Source organism: Lissotriton helveticus, chromosome 7, assembly GCF_964261635.1.
Source record: "Lissotriton helveticus chromosome 7, aLisHel1.1, whole genome shotgun sequence".
Taxonomy (NCBI): Eukaryota; Metazoa; Chordata; class Amphibia; order Caudata; family Salamandridae; genus Lissotriton; species Lissotriton helveticus.
The window spans coordinates 1672578936-1672599179 of NC_136068.1; the positions used below are offsets into that span (position 1 = coordinate 1672578936).

General features: G+C 40.0%; 1 long non-coding RNA gene across 1 annotated transcript in view; it reads left to right on the forward strand.

Annotated features, from left to right (window-relative positions):
- LOC144767609 (uncharacterized) overlaps positions 1-18933 on the forward strand; it is a 524019-nt gene extending 505086 nt beyond the window's left edge. Inside the window, exon 2 of the long non-coding RNA XR_013598282.1 lies at positions 18711-18933. This is a non-coding gene — a long non-coding RNA (uncharacterized LOC144767609). The remainder of the gene's footprint in view (positions 1-18710) is intronic.
- The last annotated feature ends 1311 nt before the right edge of the window (positions 18934-20244 follow it).

The window sequence follows — 20244 nt, forward strand, 5'->3', positions numbered from 1 at the left end:
AACTAGTATTTTAGGTCAGTCAGTAATCTCATTGCTGAATCATTCTTGAATAGATAATAATAAAAGCTACCGCACCCTCCAAGATTCCTAATTAGAAGCATCAGGCTCTGGAGGGGTGCAGGTTAAATAGGATGCCATCTAGAATGACCACCGAACAGCCCAAATCTTGTAAGTTTGTTCAAAGTTAAGCATGGGCGGATTTTGCGAATTGGCAATCCGCGAACTTGCGTATTTACGGATTCGCAATCCTCAAAATCCGCGAACTCTAGCGAATTTGCGGATTTTCTTTTTTTTTGTGTTCGCAAGGATTTCTGCCAGTTCGCGAGGGTTCTGTGCCAGTTCGCAATTGCGAACTTACTTGTCGGCTCGCAACGGCCGCGACTATGTTGTTTCTACATCTGGTTCATCATCACAGGTTCACAGCACCCTCTGTTTCACCACTGCCACCCTCTGGTACACCCATGCCACCCTCTGGTACATCACTGCCACCCTCTGGTTGGTTTATCACTGTAGATTATGGGGGTGAAAAAAAGCAAGCACACCTGCCCTGCTTCAACTGACATGAATTAATTTGGGGTTGATTAATGTGTCACTGAATTTAAACTTCCAGTCTGGCTGGCTGGCACCTGCTTCCTTATCTGTAATTTGCTTTCTGTTGCAGTGCAATTTTTTTTTCACAGGACCTTTGTGGCCTATAGTTGCAAGTAGGCAACTGAACTCTGAAGGGGCCCCTCAGGAAGCACTACAGGGAATGGTTACTAATGATAAGATTGAACTTTTGCACCTGCTGAGTGCTTTCAGTTTTGTCTGTAATTGCTTTCTGTTGCAATGTAATTTTTTTAACAGGACCTTTGTTGTATACTTGTAGCTATTCTCTGAGCCTGCTGTGAGGGTCAGAGCAGGGTCATAGAATAGTTGCAAGTAGGCAAATGAACTCTGAAGGGGCCCCTCAGGAAGCACTACAGGGAATGGTTACTAATGATAAGATTGAACTTTTGCACCTGCTGAGTGCTTTCAAATTTGCAAAAAGTCCAAATATCCAGCAGCATCCACAAAAAGTAATCCTTCCAGGTCAAGATCCAAATCAAAGTGACCAGCACATGAAGAAAGCACTGGGAGGAGCCTGGTGGACAGGAACAGGAAGTTGGAGACTGTGGGGCACTTCCTTGCTCCCACCCCCACCCCCCAAAATGGACTCCTTGCAAAGAAAAAGTGCAGGCAAATGTCAACCTGAGGAGTTATTCTGATAAAAATCATAATTTTCAAGGTTTATGCTGCCTGCTGGTGGATTTCTTGTGCGAAATTGCAAATTTTGCAATCTCGCAATTGCGAGATTGTCACTGCCCGCCGCATCTACGTGTTCGCAAGTGTTTACTCCCGCGAAATGGTATAGTATTCTAGTTGGCAAGTGCGACCAAGCAAAAAATCCGCTTCGCACGGATTTTACGAATTCTCGGCAAGTTCGCGAGAGTTCGCGGATTGCGAATTTACCGAAAATCCGCAAAATCCGCGAGCGGAACGGATTTTACGCCCATGCTTATTCAAATTGCACAAGGCTTGGCAATCTGTGGTCATTGAAGGGAAACAAGCTTAAAAATCTACTCCACTCATCTCGTCCACCATGGAACCTGTCAACACATTTAGTAGGCAAACTAGAACCATGCACCCTACTATATCTATTATGGTAAGACCAAGTGATAATCCACATACACTATTAAATTTGTCATTTGTAGCATAGAGTAAAGCATACCAAGTAGATTCACATATAATTTACTGTCCTAATTTCTGAGGTTTGAAATAGCAGAAACCATATTCCCGCTAATAATCATATAGTAAAATACGCATCACTTTGTGTGCAGACTGATTTCGGTCATGAGCCAGACTACCTGCAGATGAGAGATTCTTTCAAAGACTTTGACTGAATCCTGCTGTCATGCTCCTGAGACACCCTCTATAGTTACTTGACTCACCTAGAGTTTTGACCATTGTGTTTTGCGACTTGCTGTGGAGAGTGCATCCACCAGCTGACCTCACTGGGGTTTGTATTTGGGGTGCCTGTATAGAGATTACAGAGGTACCTGGTAAGCAATCAGGTAGCACTGGATGTCCTGCTGCTGCAGCACGACATGTATCGTCTGCTGAGTCTCTCTTCATTTGTAATTGTTTCTTCCTTATTTGGGCCCTAGCTGTTCTCACTTACTCGGAAAGGATGGGTTTGTATCTGCTTATGAAAAATACTAGACATTCGACTGTATATTAGAAAATGACCAGCTATAGCAGTTGAATGGGAGAGGTCAGTTGATACTGTTGTTTGGCATTTTTCAGGGGTCTCCCATTCATGGCACCTCCTAACCCCGACGACCACACATGCTTGTGCTAGAGCTTCAGGCTCCACTAAATATTCAGGCAGTTTCCCTGCCCCTGGTTTCCCAACTTCTGAATGTAGGTATGCCTCCATGGTGTCCCCAACACAGGGAGTCATATATAAGTAGCATACGAAAATTGGTGAACCCTAATTGTTTAAACTTTCAAAATTGTGGTGTTTCACCTTCGATTTCAAAATTCAAAGTTCCTTCTTCAAGTTGTCATATGCGCAGATTACTGGTGCTGCGTGTAATTGATTTTTTCTTGCACTACTAAATGTTCCATAAAAACATCTTGGGGCATATTATCAAGGGGGTTTATCTCCGCTTTTTTGGCTTTAAAAGCCAAGAAAGCGGAGATAAAATGATCTCCCTATTACCTAGCTGTCGCTAACACCAGTTAGCGACAGCTAGTCGGAGATAGCGACCATCTTGGGCCCCACTTTGCATGTCAGTGATATTTATCACTAATGACATGCAAAGTAGGCGTGCCAAGATGTTAGCGACTGGAAACAGTCGCTAACATCGCTAACTCCTATTACCAACTTTTGGAGATATTCGCGCTAAGCGCGAATATCTCCAAAAGCTAACACCTGCCCTGAGCAGTTCTTAGCCATGTTATCCAATGGGAGGTGGATAACATGGCTAAGAGCATTAGCTCGCTAATGCATGAATATCACGGACTTTTCAGCGATATTCATGCATTGCGGCCGTTTTTTATCGCATTTGCGATAAAAATCGCCGCAGCTCAGCGGTAAAATTTTGGGGCATATTACCAACGTTAAGCGATATTTATCGCTAATGATGCTTAGCAACGAATTTTTTAACGCTAAGCATCGTCAGAAATTATCGCAGATAAACCTTGCTATTATCAAGGTTTATCGCAAATGCGATAAAAAACGGGCGCAATCCATGAATACCGCTGAAAAGTCCGCAATATTCATGCATTACGGAGCTAATGCTCTTAGCCATGTTATCCACCTCCCATTGGTTAACATGGCTATGAACTGCTCAGGGCAGGTGTTAGTTTTTGGAGATATTCGCGGTTAGCGCGAATATCTCCAAAAGTTGGTCATAGGAGATAGCGATGTTAGCGACTGTTTCCAGTCACTAACATCTTGGCACGCCCACTTTGCATGTCATTAGTGATAAATATCACTGACATGCAAAGTGGGGCCCAAGATGGTCGCTATCTCCTACTAGCTGTCGCTAACTGGTGTTAGCGACAGCTAGGTAATAGGGAGATAATTTTATCTCCGCTTTCTTGGCTTTTAAAGCCAAAAAAGGGGAGATAAACCCCCTTGATAATATGCCCCTTTGTATCTAACCAAGCAAAAGCGATAATTATCGCTATTGCTTGGTAATATGCCCCCTTGTCCTCCTGAACTACATACTTTTTTGACACTAATTAATAAGAACCCAAGGCAAACTAAAACTTCATTTGGAGTATAAAACTTTCCACTGCAGCCAAACAATTGAAACATTCCGAAGTTGTTGGTATCTAGTTACAGTCTATGTAGAGATATTTGCGTTTCATCCTAAATAAGTTATTTACATTGATGCTCAACTTACTCAACCACAGCAAGCGAATCTGAAAAAAATTAATTTTTGGTCAGCGTACTGGAACTCAAAATAGGTCAGTTACTGAGAGGGTGTTTTATTAAAATACCAAATATTATATTTAAAGAGATATGGGAAATTTGATGTGACATTTATATTGAGCTTACACATTAAAATGCGCAATTACTTAGTATTTAACCATACCTATTAATACGAAGCCTCAAAATGTTTAAAGCAACTTCAGCAAAACACAAAATACTTACAAGTTGACCATAACCACCTGACATGCATTTTTAAAGAAAAGTTTACGTTGTATTACAGAATGTCCTGATTAATAATTAATGTTTTGAATTGTTTTCAAAGAAACACTTCCTCATTGAATAAAGCGATTTCTTAATTCACACACATGAATAGAAAATGTTGATAGTTTAACATACTTCTTTTCCTTTTATAATAAAGGATGTGGAGCTGGCTCATGTTTCTATTTCACACAGCCTATTGTTTACCCTAACAGACAGTTGTTTCATTAGTAGTTTTGAAATGTCTTCACACCCATGGGAAAGGAGGTCTAGGAATCATAATGCCTCATATGCAGACATGGTTTTAAAAAGAAGCAACACAACTGCAATATTTCTGAGTGTTCCTAGAGTAGGTTAACACACTTTTTTCCAAATGCCTTTTCCCTCTATTATCTAACCCATCCCACACTGAACCTGATTTCTAATGGCTGCATGCTGAAGGCTAGACGTTAATAATAATAATAGGGGGTCTTGTAAAGCGCATGGTGACGCACAACGGCGTGTCCCCGCGCTGAAGTGCGAGCGTAGCTAGAGAGTGTACTGAGGGGAAGGCCCACTATCTAGCATAAAGAAATGTTTTTAGCGTGGCTCTAAAGATAGGCTCTGCAGGTTCCAAACGCAGCGCCACCGGAAGTTTGTTCCAGCTGGATGCGGCCAGGTACCTGAAGGATCTGCCGCCCATCCTTGCTCTGGTCACCTTAGGAATGGTCAGGCGCCCTGAGCCAGAGGATCTAAGCGCACGGGAAGGCTCATATTGTGTCAGGAGACCCTGAAGTGGGAGGGGTGCCCTGCCGTTAATGATCCGATGACAGGTGCAGAGTGCCTTGAATTCTACCCTGCTTCTCACCGGGAGCCAGTGCAAGGCCTGGAGCACGGCTTTGGAGGCTGATCTTCTAGGCAGTCTGAGGACCAGCCGGGCAGCGGCGTTTTGCAAAACCTGTAGGCGGCTCAGATTCTTCTCAAGGGTCCCCAGATAGAGCAGGTTGCCATAGTCCATCTTAGACGTGACTAAAGCGTGCACTAGTGTTTGGCGGGCTTTGGTGGGAAGGAGCTCCAGAACCTTCCTGAGGGTCTTGAGGATCCCAAAGCAGGTACCGACCACCCGGTTGACCTGGGGGCGAAAGTCAGATCGGAATCGAACCAGACACCTAAATTCCTCGCCTCCTGGCAGGGAGTAGGTGTTGGTCCCAGGCAAGGTGGCCACCACGCCGACGTCCACGCCGCCCGGTCTCCCCCTACCACCAGCACCTCAGTCTTGTCGCTGTTGAGTTTAAGGCAGTTGGCAGACATCCAGGCAGCAAGATCTTGCATGCATGCTTTGAAGATGTCTGCCGCAAGACCGGGTGCACGCGATAGGGAGATGACTAGCTGATTGTCACGTTGACACGTTGATTTGCTATCCTAACCAATCTAATTGCTGATTGCAGTTGCTACTTCAACTGCATGATTATTTTGCGTATTTTTGCTGTAGCCTCTATTGAGTTTTTTTGACCATCTCTTTATGGGTAACTTCAGCTGATACTAATTTATCAAATCTTGAGCATAATGCTCCAACTCACTCTTTCCTCTTGAACATAAACTATTTATGGGTTTCTGATAACATCATGTTTGGCTTATTCTTGACAACAGTAATAATTTCCTTTATTGAACACCCTGAATACATTTTTTGTTATGATTTGTTCTATCCATACTTTATTCTCAATTATGTGTTTTACTGATGCATTTACTAGTAGTAGTTATTTATTGATTGATTAATTAAAATCTTTACAAAGAGTAAATACACAATGTACGTTTTGATTAGGATACCTCATTAAAAGTGCATTTTAAATAGCAGTGAATCTTTAAAATTGTACACACACATTATTAAAACTGTTTTAAACAAATCAAGTTCATATGTTTAAAACTTAGTGGAGAATATAGTCATTATAATGATCAATGTTGTATTCTAATTTTTTTGATACAATTGTTACACATTTTGTGAAAGCAGAATTAATGGATACATCATCTGGGCAAAGACATTGAATCAATGCTCGCCTGCAAGTCCTTATCGCTCTTTCATTAAATAACCTTTTTAATAAAGTTAGTCTTTCATTTTTTAGTTCTGGACAGAGGCACAGGAGATGTATAATGTTTTCCTCTCCAGCTTTACACAACCGACACGATATGTTGTTTTCAAGTTTTTTCCAAGGTAGTGCATGGGATTCTCCTGGCCATATTCCAAATCGTGCTTTCATGAATATATGTTTATTTCTCCACGACCATGCTGTGTCCAGATACTGCTGAGGCCTCTTTTTTTTGGTAGCCATTTATTATGGACCAAGCGTGTTTCCTTTTAACAAAGGTCTCTTTGTCATTTATCAATGATAGGTAATCTGTTGTTTTATTCACAACTTTTTTGAAAGATTCCTGGGTTATGGTAGTAGTCCAAATCCTCCTAACCGCAAATTCATCCAAAGCCTTGTCCAGAAATTTCCAGGCAGATGATTTATTATTACCCTCAATTTCTTTCCATAAAAGCTGCGAAATTAAGTTCTCCTTATCATTTTTCACTCTGTTCCATACTTTGATTGTATGACCCTTTCGTGCATACAGTTGGTCATTCAAGCCGAATTCCAGCCTGACTTGGGCTTGTGAGGCGTTTTTAGGTAAGAAAAAGAGGGATCGAAAAGTTTTTGAGATAGCATTGTTAATAATGATTGCATCTTTTCCTTTCAGAGCCTCACTACCGTAGGTTAAAGAAGGTAACAATTTTGCCAATATCTCCTTAAGAAGCGGTTGATAGGTTAAATTGCAGGTAGACTTTTTAATTATCCCAAATTCATCTGTTAATGCATTTGCTTTCCTGGTGATATCCAGTTTCTGAGGGCTAAAGTTACCATTATCATTAAATATGACTCCCAGATATCTTTAGGTTTTAACTTGCTCCAAGTTTTCCTTTCCCAAGAACCATTTTGAGTTGTACTTCCTTCTTAAGTTTTTTGTGACAGCCATAACTTTAGATTTAGATTCATTTATTACCATTTTGTTTTCTATCGCATATTCCTGTATGCGTGTTATTAACCTTTGTAAGCCCACCTTTGTGTTACTTAGAAGGATGACGTCATCTGCATAGAGTAGATTCGATATATGTTTATCAGAAAGCTTAGGTGGGTGTGCATTTATGTTGTTCAAGGCCTCAGTCAAATCAGCTAAAAACAAGTTAAATAATAAAGGAGCCAATACACACCCTTGAATTTACTAATTAAATAAAAAAGAGAATTTACTAAATCTTTTAATGAAAATAAAGCCCTTAAAAATAATCAATACCCCTCCTATTGACAGAACTTAGAAATAGTATTGTGATTATATGTGTGATGCATAGCTCAAGATCTTCCCATAAACAATAGAAACAGTCTGTCACATAGAAGTAAGAAAAAACACCATGAGCTAGCATCAACCCTGTTGGTGTGAGTTAGAGATAGTAAACCATTTTTTATTTAAATTGATTAATGCTCCAGCAAAAGCTGGAAGCAGAGTGATAGTTTACTTCTTCAGAAGAGGAGCTATGTGACATACTCACCCAAGTTTGAGTAAAGCCAAGTTCCAAAGCCCAATAACCAGAACTTGAAGACAACCAAGGTGCGATTTTCATTGTCAGTTGCTGTTTTGGAGGTGTAAGTATTAATAGGGTGATGCATTCTGATTTGTAATTATTGTTGTGTTTATTAAGGAGTAATTTGGAGTACGAGAGTTAAAAGATTTGATGATTAAATATGTATTGATTATTGTCAAATCAAATTCTTATAACTCTGATCATCACCCAAGAGGGTGTCCAGGTGCTGATGATCAAGCTGTGGATGTGAGCTTAGTCGAACAACCAGGTCTTGCATCCTTTCCTTAATTCTAACAGAGAGGGTGAAGTCCAATTGTGATGAGAGTGGTTGTTCCAATACCTGGCTGCAAGGTAGGAGAAGGAACAATCTCAGCTGTAGTTGCGATGTATGTGAATTGTGTGAGCGAGGTCAAGGGTGGCAGAGCATAGGCATGCTGATGATTGGTGAAAGTGCAGGTGGTGGTTGATGCATGCTGGTCCGTGGTTGTGTAGGGCATTGTATGTGTGGCTCAACATCGCAAAGTGATTCCTCTTCTGAATGTAGAGTTATGGGAGTTTCTTGAGGTGAGGGTGATGTGGGTCCACTTGGGGGGTTGAGGATGAGTATGGCTGCAGAATGAAAGCCGTCGCCGATTGGATGGAGGCTAGCCGGCTCAAACTGAACACAGACAAAACAGAGATCCTCATCTTCGGGCCCAACCCCTCAGCGTGGGGCGACTACTGGTGGCCAGCATAACTGGGAACCCTCCCGGCACCAACCAACCACCCAGGCAACCTAGGGGTCATCCTCGATTCCAAGCTCAGCATTACCAACCAAGTCAACGCAGTCTCCTCCTCCTGCTTCCACACCCTCCATATGCTCCGCAAGATCTACAGATGGATCCCGGCGGACACACGGAAAACAGTCACCCACGCCCTCATAAGCAGCCGACTCGACTACGGTAACGCCCTCTTCGCCGGAGCTCAGTCCAAAGTCATCAACAGACTCCAAAGAATCCAGAACGCCTCCACGCGCCTGATCCTAGATGTCTCACGCTGGGACCACATTAGCCGCACCTGAGAGACCTGCACTGGCTCCCCGTTGACAAAAGAATCACATTCAAAATCATGATCCACGCACACCTCCACCTACGACAGACCGCAGACCTTCTAGCCTTCAGAAGACTGCTGAAGACCTGGCTCTTCGACCACTAGCTGCAGCCCCTCCCCCCCATCGCCTTGAGACCCTAGCGGGTAAGCAGTGCGCTCTACAAATACCCTGATTGATTGAATTCAGTATGATCTGTAGTCTCTTCAGGAGGTGTGAGGTGATTCCAGCATAGAGTATGTTGCTGTAGTCCAGCTAGCTGGGGACTAGGGCATGGGTAATGGTTCGTCTGGTGTTGACAGGGAGCCATTTGAGATCTTGTGGAGCATGCTAAGAGTGAGGTAGCAGGTGGAGGAGCCTGCATTGTTCTTGTTTTTCAAGGTGAGTTTCTGTCCAGATGCAGAGTTTCTGTCCAGATGCTGAGCTGAGGTTTCTGTCCAGATGATGAAGTGAGGGTCCTACTTTGGAAGGCCACCAGGAGTCATTCAACTGGAAAGTGTCATTAATGGAGATCAGTACTGTCAAGAAGTTGAAGAGTTATCAGATTTGATATAGACTAAGATCCCTACGATAGATAAACAGATATTGAGAAACATGTGGAAGACACTTAATAGTTATTGGTTTATGGTTTTCTTGTCTGCTAAAGGTTTGTGCTATAGATCGTGATGTACCATGATTAAACTAATTGATATTGGGACATCAACAAACTGTTGGGATTGTACTAATATTAATTGAGGCTGACAGAACCTTATTGCGCAAAGGGTGAAGCTACATCAATGAGTGTGATTTCAAGCTGGTCGAGATTTCACTTGCTGATGCGATAATCACTTGTTGTGAACAGTCTGAAGTTATAAAAACCTTAATAATCTGATAGCTGAAATATTTTTGATTTTCGTTATTGTAGCAGACAAAGCTAGTTTATTTTACTTTAAAGTTGTCATATTTTGTCTATGAGATAAATTGTAAAGGGTTGAACTGCTGCAAGGAGTGCCATCATATGTCATAGTGTGCTGTGCTAGCAGGTGTACTGTTGCGCTGTGATTTGGTTAATGAGGACACAGAGTGCTGCACTCTGATAGGTTAGTTCGTTTGTGTGTATTGTATTGAGATGAGTAAAAAGGTCTTCAAGAAAAATATTTACGGAACAGAATCAAAACATTGAATCAAATTGAATGTATTGAAATAAATATTGTTAAACTTGTGGATATCATGAAAAGTTTTAAAGAATTTACGAGATTTGTGAAAGGTGATGTTACAATTCTGATATTGGAAGGTGAAGAGGTGCCGTCTGAGGGTACACCTGCACATTATGACAACTGATTTGGGATGAGATACATGGCTATAGCTTCTCCAATGATGCAAGATTATTAAAAAAGAGGGTCCATTGAGTTTTCCTAAATATTGTACTGTTTAGCTTAGAATTATTGAAAAATGTAATGAGAAACTGTTGAAAATTAAGCCAGCACCTAGATCCATGCAATCTGAAGCACTAAATGTATGGGAGAAGGTAGCACAAGACAAATAAAGGGAGACATAGCAGAGTACGACTTAAAGAGCAATGCGTAATTATGCAGATGCTTAATGGGATAAAGCGCAGAAGAGATTGAGGAAAGTTATAGTTGAAGGAACTAGACTTTATCCAGCGATTTCCACAGAGAAACCTGAAAAAACAAAAAAGACTAAGACACAAGAAAATATGAAAGGAATGATGAGATTCAGAGGGCGATATTTTTGATGAAATGTTAGCCTCATGTCCCCACCTTATGTGAACTCTACCACAAGTCCCTGCAGTAAAAACACTGCAAGAACTACAGTGGCTACTGGCCCTGTTGACCTGAGTACTATGCAAATTGAAATACCACTGCAGACATTACAAATTGATACAGAACCTGTTGTTCAGACACCAACAGTTATCAAACCTGGTGTTACTGATTCCATTATAACGGTTCTTGTACAATTACCACAAATTGCACTGTACAGATAGTGCCTAGATCACTGGTGACTGCGCCAATTGTAACTGCCTCACATGTAATTGCTCCATGAATATTTTCCAGATTCCAGAAGCTCAAGGACTTTTAGGAGGATTGAATTTCTCAGGGTTTATCCCAAAATACCAATATTAACAGATTGTTGCCTAGAAATTACCACAAATGATTCAGTCATTGAGGTGAGGGGAAAGGTTTGTATTTACAACACTAATAATACAGGGAGAAGCCAATTTATTTGAGTATGGTATTGTTCCACCATGGTTTTGAGGAAGCAGCAGGACTCAAAAGACAGTAAGTGCGGAATTACAAGTTACCCCAGAACTCAAAAAGGAGAGACCACTGAATGTTTCATAGCTAAAAGTTTAACTTGGAAAAATTAGCATTAGCATTTGAATCCATATCAGGAGATAATTTTAATTAACCCAAGTAAGGAGCTTACAAGACGTGCAGCAGTCAATTGACCGATTTGACCTTTCACAGTGCTTTCCTTTGTAGAGAGGTTACATGGTTCAATTAGATAATGGAGTAATTGAGAAGATGCACTTTTCAGAAATGCATTTCCACATAAGTGAATTGGTAAGAGGCATGTGTAAATGGAGTGATTTTGACTGACTAGAAATTAAAAGGTCCAAAAAGGAGTGCAAGTTTGTTCTTTGGAGCTTGTGACTTGAACTGTAGATCAATCATTATGTGCGGAATCGGAATCCTTCATGGAGCCTTTGGCATATTAAATAGTGAGTGACACTATGGATTCCCCTGAAGCACTCTTATTTGATTATTTTTACAAATTGAATTTTCAATGTGATTTTAGTTTATAGCTGTTCACATTTCTGAAACTAGATTTTAAGTATGTTTTTATTTCTGATTACATTCATCATATATAGTCTACTTTTTAGTGCAGTTGTCCTGACAAGGGGAGGGTGTATGGATCATTTCAGTTTTCCCTATGTTAGCCTAACTGTGCACATTGTAGGCCTCATTTTCCTTTGCACACGTTACTATATAAACATGCTTGCCTTTGTGCCACATTGTACTTTCTCATATTTATTTTTATTTATTTATTTATTTATTTAGTGTTTTGTATAGCGTGAACATGACCCATTTGGGTATCAGAGCGCTTTACAGCAGTAGCATGTTATTTACAAACAAACAAGTTTGATACAAAAATGGAGCATGCAAACATGAGAAATCAGTGCAGGGGAAAAAACAGACTATACACAGGGGATAGGGGTGGAGAACAGGACAACAGTTGGGAAGATAGCAAGAGGACGTGGGCAAGAGCAGAGGGAGACTGCAGGCACCAGCCAATGGAACCTTTATATGTTTTCACTTTCTGTTCTTTTCCTGAGATTTACCACCACAGACAAAGTCAAACAACAATGATGATTGTTATTCTTTCTGGCCAGGCACCAGCACTTAGACATAACACAAGAATGCCACTGTTGTTTATGTCCACAAGTTATGCATACAGATGAGCCAAAAACACACCCATGGAATGAGAGTTCTGAGACAAGAACATTGTGTATGCTGAGATTTAGAATGTTCATCTGTGTAGGCTAAGTTATGTGGCCTACCAGTAATCCCAGAGATATTTCATATATAATAATTTAGCTTTATTGGCAGGGGAGGGGGTTTTGGTCGCTCTGTCTTATAAAATGACAGGGCTTTTCCTTGTATATGTATTATTAACCATTCTAACTGTATTTTTATGATGCATTTGCTTGCTCATTGTGGCATGTATACTGCATTTCAGAGCATGATATTTTAACTAAATATTCTAAATTTACTTTGTGTCTCCTACTTACCCTATTGTGGACAAGTATGAGTGAGAGAGTGAGCGGGTATGTGCTGCTACAACAATCCCTGAGAGGGTCAAGAGCGTTGTGCTATGCAGTGCCAATTCACTTGTTTCTCTGGTAGGACAGGAGGGCAAGTAAGTCACTATAGCTATTCAGACTCAGACTCGTAGACACTGAGGTGGTATGGTGACTCCCTCCCAATCACACTGATGTTCTGTAGTTCGAAGCTTAATTCTGTTCCAGAGCAAACTCCATGCAACAGGATTTAGCCTGGAAGAATTTAAAGCAATTATAACTGGGGAAAAAAAGCAAGTCTAAAGGGAGAAAATTGTTAAGAAGCCTGAAAAAGTAAAAACGAGTAAGGAGAAAAATAGGTAAAGGAGTCAACAAAGGAAGAATTGAGGGGGAAGAAAATGGGTTAAGTGGAAGGAAATTGTCAGAGAATTTTGCAAAAGACGAATGTGGTTTTAAGGACCTGCCTGGCAGAGCAAACAGCAGGAGGGAGCTGGCCCAGGGACCTGCTCAATGTGGTCACATTGCAGCCTTCATTAAGCAGGTTTCTGGGGAGAGGGGAGGGGGTGGTTGAAGGTAGGAAGCAGGAGAGAGAGAGATCAAGAGGAAACAACTCGGATGAAAAAGCAGGAAAATGAGGTTTAGCCTGGAAGAAAGTTGAAGCAATGTTGAGAGGGGGTAAAAAGCAAGTTTAATAGAAGAAAATAGTTACATAGCCTGAAAAATAAGATTGAGTTAGGAAAAAAATTGATAAAGGAGCATGCAAAGGAACAACACAGATTAAGGGGGTAGAAAATGGGTTAAGCTGGAACAAATCTTTAGAAAAGTATGCAAAGGAAGAATGCAGTTTTTGAGGCGAAACTTCAATGAGGTATGAGGACCTGCCTGGCAGAGTGATCAGCAGGGCAGAGCTGTTCCACGGACCTGTTCAATGGGGTCTTGCTGCAGCCTTCATTAATTAGGTTTCCTGGGAGGGGGCAGGGTGATGGACAGGATCAATGGGAAGCAGGAGAGAAAGTGAGCACGAGGGAACAACTGGGATAACAAATTGGGAAACAGAGGTCTTGTTTGATAGAAAAATGAAGCAAAGCTGGGTAGGGGGAGCAAGTTTAAAAGGTGAAATAGTTGAAGAGCTTGAAAAACAAAAAAAAAAGAGTTAGAAGGGGATAAATAGTTAATGGAGTCTGCAAAGGAGGAACCCAGATTTAAGGGGGAGAAAATGGGTTAAGCGGAACAAAAGAATTAAAGAAGGCTGCAAAGTAAGAACACAGATTAATGGGGGGAAATGGGTTAGGTTGAAAGACTTATAGATCCTCTAGAGTCGGGAAGTGGGAAGTGGGGGGGAGAGGGAGCACGAGGAAACATCTGGGAGGAAAAAACAAGAGAAATAGGTTTAGTCTGAAAGCCAATTGAAGCAAGGTTGAGTGGGTTAAAAAAGTGAGTTTAAATGGAGAAAATAGCGAAGGAGCCCAAAAAAGGAAAAACAAGTTAGAAGTCAAAAGAGCCTGCAAAGAGAAAACATATCTCAGGACTAACCCCTCCTCAATAAGCTTTAAGAGACAATATAAGGATTTCCACCAAAATTGGCACCTTAACCATCTGGGCAGTAACTCCTAGTGCAGAAAGAGAATCTCTATACTGATCTATGAATATGTGTTTTGGAGAAGTGTGGCTCACTGGTTAGAGGAGGCAGACCTGGAAGCAGAGGTCAGCCCGGGACCAGGGTTCAATTCCCGGCTCGGCGGGGTCTTGAGTCCTAAAAAAAAAAAATGTCCATGCACTTGACAATTCTCGCTCCAGTGCCTACTCCATTCACGGGTTCACACTCTGTGACTCTGGGCAAGAGCTTGCTTAATCTCCACAACGGCCCCTCGCGGCGGGATGCCTGGCTTTCACCTTGCTGATACCCTGCCGAGGTTATCTCACAGGGGAATACCAGGACGGGTTCCCTAAGCAAGCGCTTAGAAACCGCTCGGTGATTTGCGCTATATAAGTTCCTGTACATTTACATTTACATTTACATTTCTCTCAAGATCAAACCTTGATCCGGTTTTCAACACAGTTGTTTACTTTAAATAATTAATCTCTGATGTTGCATTTGAGTGCTGCAAAGCGCTTTATTACCCTGATAACATTTAGCACTACATAATATCTTTAAATAAAATAAACTTGTTTAATGAGGCAGGTGAGAGAAAATTATGTTTAGAAAGATGTTTGGAAGAAGACAACTTTAAAAAGAAAATACTTTACTCCAAACTGAAATTAGACAGACAACTGTTAGATTTTTTGGTTTACAAAATGAGAAAACACCAGAAACAGACATTTGGGAATAAGTAGCTGTGAACATATATTTGAATTAATGAGAGGCATATGGGAACTTTTAAATGGGGTTTATTGTGTTTGTGGATAACATACTTGCAGTCTCATGCTGATTTGGAGGGTATTTGCTATTCAGCTGTATTGTTTCAAAAGATGTATCATGTAGCTTGACCACCAATGACACCAGCACACAAAGACACCTGTAGTACAGAAGATGAAAACCAGTTAGTGAGAGACATGTATAGTGTACTCATTCCACCTACAGGAGTCATAATGATGAAAATATTACATAACTGTCAACAGTTGGTCATAAACTGGCAACCAGTAGTTCTGGAGCTTTATTAGTTGCGAACACTGATCTTGGTGCAATTACATCTTTGGGTTTGCAATTAGACATTTTAGTCGCAGAGATAGGCAGAACCTGTCAAATGCTGTAAACCCAGCATTGCTGCTCACACATACCCAATGACAGTAAGAGAATTCAAGAATTTGCATAGAATATTTCAAACCTGAATTAAAGGAGGTACAAATACATAGTGTTTGAAAAAACTTTGGTAAGGGAATACACAACACTGGACACTGGATCACAATAGCTAGAGGAAGAAACCTGAAAGCTATTCTTATGCAGCAACTAATTATAGGGCTTTGTATACTTTTCCTATTTGCATTAATCAAAGGCTATAGATACTGCATTAAGAAAGAGCAGAGCAAGGGGTACGAGAATGGAAAAGAACTAGCATTAAACGATCATCTTAATGACGAATATAGAAAATCATTGTACTTCAAAGGTTTAAAATCAAAAAGACAATACTCAACTGATGATTAGATTGCCCACAGAGCAGAAGCTACTTATGAAACTGTGATGGTTAGGATAACCATGGGATGAGGGGATTGAAATGGAATTTTGTTAAAATACATTTTATATAGTTAAAGAGACATGCAATGTTAACGTGCAATTTATATTGAACTTACTCAACATTATAATGTGTAAAAAAGCAATAAGTAACCGTACCTATTAGTACTAGGCCTTAAAATGTTTAAAGAAAGCTACATTTTACCAGCAGCAAAGCTAAAAGTGTTGAGACGTGCAAAACATTCTTAATTGTTGACCGTGCCATGACCTGTTTTTTTAATGAAAAAATCCCATTGTATTACAAAAGGTTCTGATTTATAATAATGTTTTGCAAGAATCACTTTATCTTTTAATGGAATGACTTCTTATTACTTCACACAGTCAATGCAATGCATGAATAGAAAAGGTTGATAGTTTAACATACTTCTTATAATATTCTTTGCAGAGGATGTTTCTTTTCCCATGGCCTTTTGTTTAGCCTAACAGACTGTTGTTTCATTGGAAGGTTATACCTGTGATCACACCCACAAGAAAGGGGGTTTAAGAACCAAACTTTCATACTTCAAGATAATTCTTATTTAATTCTTTGGGACATATTTACAAGGGGTTATCACCACTAGAAAGTCACTTTTAGCAACGTCATCTTGTGATTAAAGTTCTCTTACACTCATCAATTAGCTTCAAAGGGCCATGCAATGGGTGTTGTGGGGGATGTTCCACTGCAAAACCCATTGCTTTTGACGCTGCCCCAGATTTACCCACAGGCATTGGAATGGTGTAATTTGGAAAAATACTTTTAATTCTCCTCAATTTTGCTTCTTTGCAGCGCGCATACTAATAGCAACATGTCATCAATGATTGTTTATTTGCTACTTCCATGTGTGCTGCATTGCGCAAGGGTGCCTGCATTGGAACCAGTCAGCTAAATTTAGCGCCATGGCTAGGGAAAACACAAGGATGCACCATATTCTTTTGAATAGGGTGCATCCCTGTGTTTTGAAAATGTTGGAGTTGTGAAAGACTGGGTATAGTCTTTTCTCAAGAAAAGTGAACAATGATTGAACGAGAAAGAGTAGCAACACAAATTGCAACATTTCTTTTCATTTTAGAGCACCTTTCCATCTATGCTTTTACCAATACTACACTGAATCTGAATGCTTCCAGCTATATGCTGAAAGCTGGATGCTGATTTGCTATCCTACCCAACCTAATTGCTGATTGCAGTTGCTACTACTACTCCAGGATTATTTTTCTTAATTTTGTTGAAGCCTGTACTGAGTTTCTTTAACCTCTCTTTATGGAAAGTTCAGCTGATACTGATTGGTGGCATTTTAAACTTCATGCTCTATCTCACTCTTGCCTCTAAAATTTGGGTGTTTGCTAACACTGCTTTTGCCCTATTCGTTAGAATAGATATTTTTTCCGTTATGGAAAGTACTGAATGCATTATGATTTTATCTAACCATATTTTATTCTGAATTCTCTTATTTTACTGAAGCATTTAATAATAGGATACAAAAGAAAAAGAGAACTTAATAAATATTTTAGTGACAATAAAACCCCTAAAACTAATCAAAAATCTCATTATTGACTAAACTTAGAAATAGTATTGTGATTATGATTTTTGTATTGCATAGTTCCTGATCTTCTCATACACAAAACCAAAGGTCTGTAACAGAAAAGTTAGACTAACTACAATGAGTGGAGATCAAACCATTTGGTGTGAGATAGTGATACTCACCTATTTTTATTCAAATACATTCAAATGTATTTTGCTCCAGGGTTTCTAAAATAAAAGTGGCCCCCATTGTGAATTAAATGAATAACAAGTGCTGCAGTTTTGAACTTATAAAAGCACTCTCTAAGTGTTCTGCAAGTTATGGAAGATCTCATGGATGTGAACTTGCTGCAGGCAATGCTTGCATTGATATCAGGGAAATAAACAGTAACAACTGGCCCAGCAGGTCATAAAACAGGCACAAAACAGCCCACACACTGACCCATCAGACCAGCCATCGGGCACAGCCTGATTTCCCTCTAGGCCAGTCTGACTCATTGTACTGCATGTGCATTTCTGAACAGAGGATAAAGAAGCCCAGGAGACTTGTCAAAATACATTCTCAGTAGTAAACACGTAGACCTGCGACTGGTGGAGCTTTACAGGCATACCATGGGAATGTTTTTGAGCAGGGGACATTTGTAGGTCAACATCCATTCTCTTGTGTACTATAGAACTATTATTCCCATTCTTAAATGAGCCATTTGTGTTTACCACTAGAGATGGGTGAATCAGAAAGGGGATCCCCTTTATTGTCACTTCAAAGGAGAAATTGCCTTCCTTCTCTCCTTAGTATTTGGCTCCGCTGACAAAGCTGGGGAATAATTTATTTGGCTTAGTGCGATTTGCGATTTGAATAACCAAATGCTTGAATGCCATTATTCCTGAGCTTCTACTTTGAATCAAGAATAGTGTTATAGGATTAAATCTGAATAAGACATACCGCACCAGCATAAGGCACAACAAATAGAGGAATTTCCATTCATTTTTCTTCTTACAAACCGCGCTTGTGCGGGAGCAGATAAAACTTACAGGTATGCAAATTTATCAGCTTTAACTTTATTGACAGACACAATAAGCTTATTAAATGTAGCATCTTAAACAAACCAAAGGACTAAAAGGCTCTTCTGTGTTTTAAAATGGCCTATACTTATTACAGATCAAAGCTTTAAAGGCAATTGAGAGCACTGACAGTAAGAGAGAGAAGATATAGAGGTACCAGTTTGATGGATGAATTTGCTAAACCATATAGTTAATTTCTCTGTAAATTTGTTTTGCAGGATGTCGGACATCATGGGATCGTCTTCTGCAGAAACGGAGTTAGAAATCTGCAACAATTACTGCTGTGTGTTGGCTTGCAAATCAGGAGAATAAATGGATGTTAATTTCATGTTATATTTTTCAGTAATGTAAAACAAAATGAATTTGTAAAATATGTATACTCATTTTGCCCATTAAATAATAATCACATGCTGTATCATAAATTAAAAATATTAATCCTTATGTCAGATTTACAGATTTTTTTTATTCTTGTAAGAGTGGGTGTTTGCAAAAGGTATTGGCAGGCATATTCATGAATAGAATCTGATTATTGTTTTACTAAGACAGATTGTGTGGTTTCACAGTTACCTTACACCTAGCTTGACTGCACAACTTTCTGTTGCACAAGATTTGGGGCATCCTGGTGATGCCGGGTGGCTGGATCGCTGGCTGCTTTTGCGGTTGCTGGGAGACTGCCTGACAAGCATGCAGCAGTCAGACCACTGCATTAGGATATGACTGCCCAACTGGCAGTCAGAAAGTCGGTGGTCCCACTGCTGCAGCATGGCTTGGACATTTAGATGAGCTGCAGTAGATGCCACCACGGAACAGTACCTTCTGAATTAGCATTTAAAAAAACCTTAGAAATTCACTGAAAAAAAACATAGGTTTCACCCTTGTTATAGTTAGCTGGACATTTCTCTCATACAAAACCATTGAAATTCCCCCGTTATAGTTAGTTCACCTGCCTATAACTCGCGCGCCCGCAATGCACTGCTGATGACATCACATATTACATCACTCATGACATGGTCAGTGACATCACTCATGACATCACTGAATACATCATCCAGGGAATGTGTGTCTTTCTGAAAAATAAATATGTTTTATATATCTATATCTAATGTTGATTGAAGAATAAATGGGTAAATAAGTGTCTGAATGGATGTTCTTTTGTAAAAATTATTGCATAACTGACTTATTAAGTGTATCTCAGTGAATACATGTATTAGCGAGTGATGTTTAAATATGTAAATATCTGTATCAGTGTCTCAATTTGTCTATAAGTGGCTGCATGGGTTGGTGAGTAGCTACATGAGTGTGTATATGGGTTATTAGTTTGTTCTTTGAGTATCAGTATGAGTGTCTGTATAGTTTGGTGAGGGATATTACTTAGCGTATAGATGCATCAATGAGTGACTCACTGTTTGTATGTGTTTTTGAAAACAGCATGTGTGCAGCACTGTATGGGTGGATGAGTGTGTATATGGCTGTGTTAATGAGTAAATGACAGTCTCAATAGTATCTTAATTATTAACTACATATATTTTAATCTAGTATTTGTCAGTATTCATGTATATAAGTGATTATATATGACAGTGACAGATTGGAAGAGTTCCTGTATAAATAAGTATGTGTTTCTATACCTGATTGTTTAAGAGAGTAAGTATGTGTACGTTTCTGTAGAAATAAGTATAGTGGTGTGTGTAGACCTGTATATGCAAGTACATGGATATTTGATAGTTTATTTCCATTTGTGAGTATGTGTGTGAA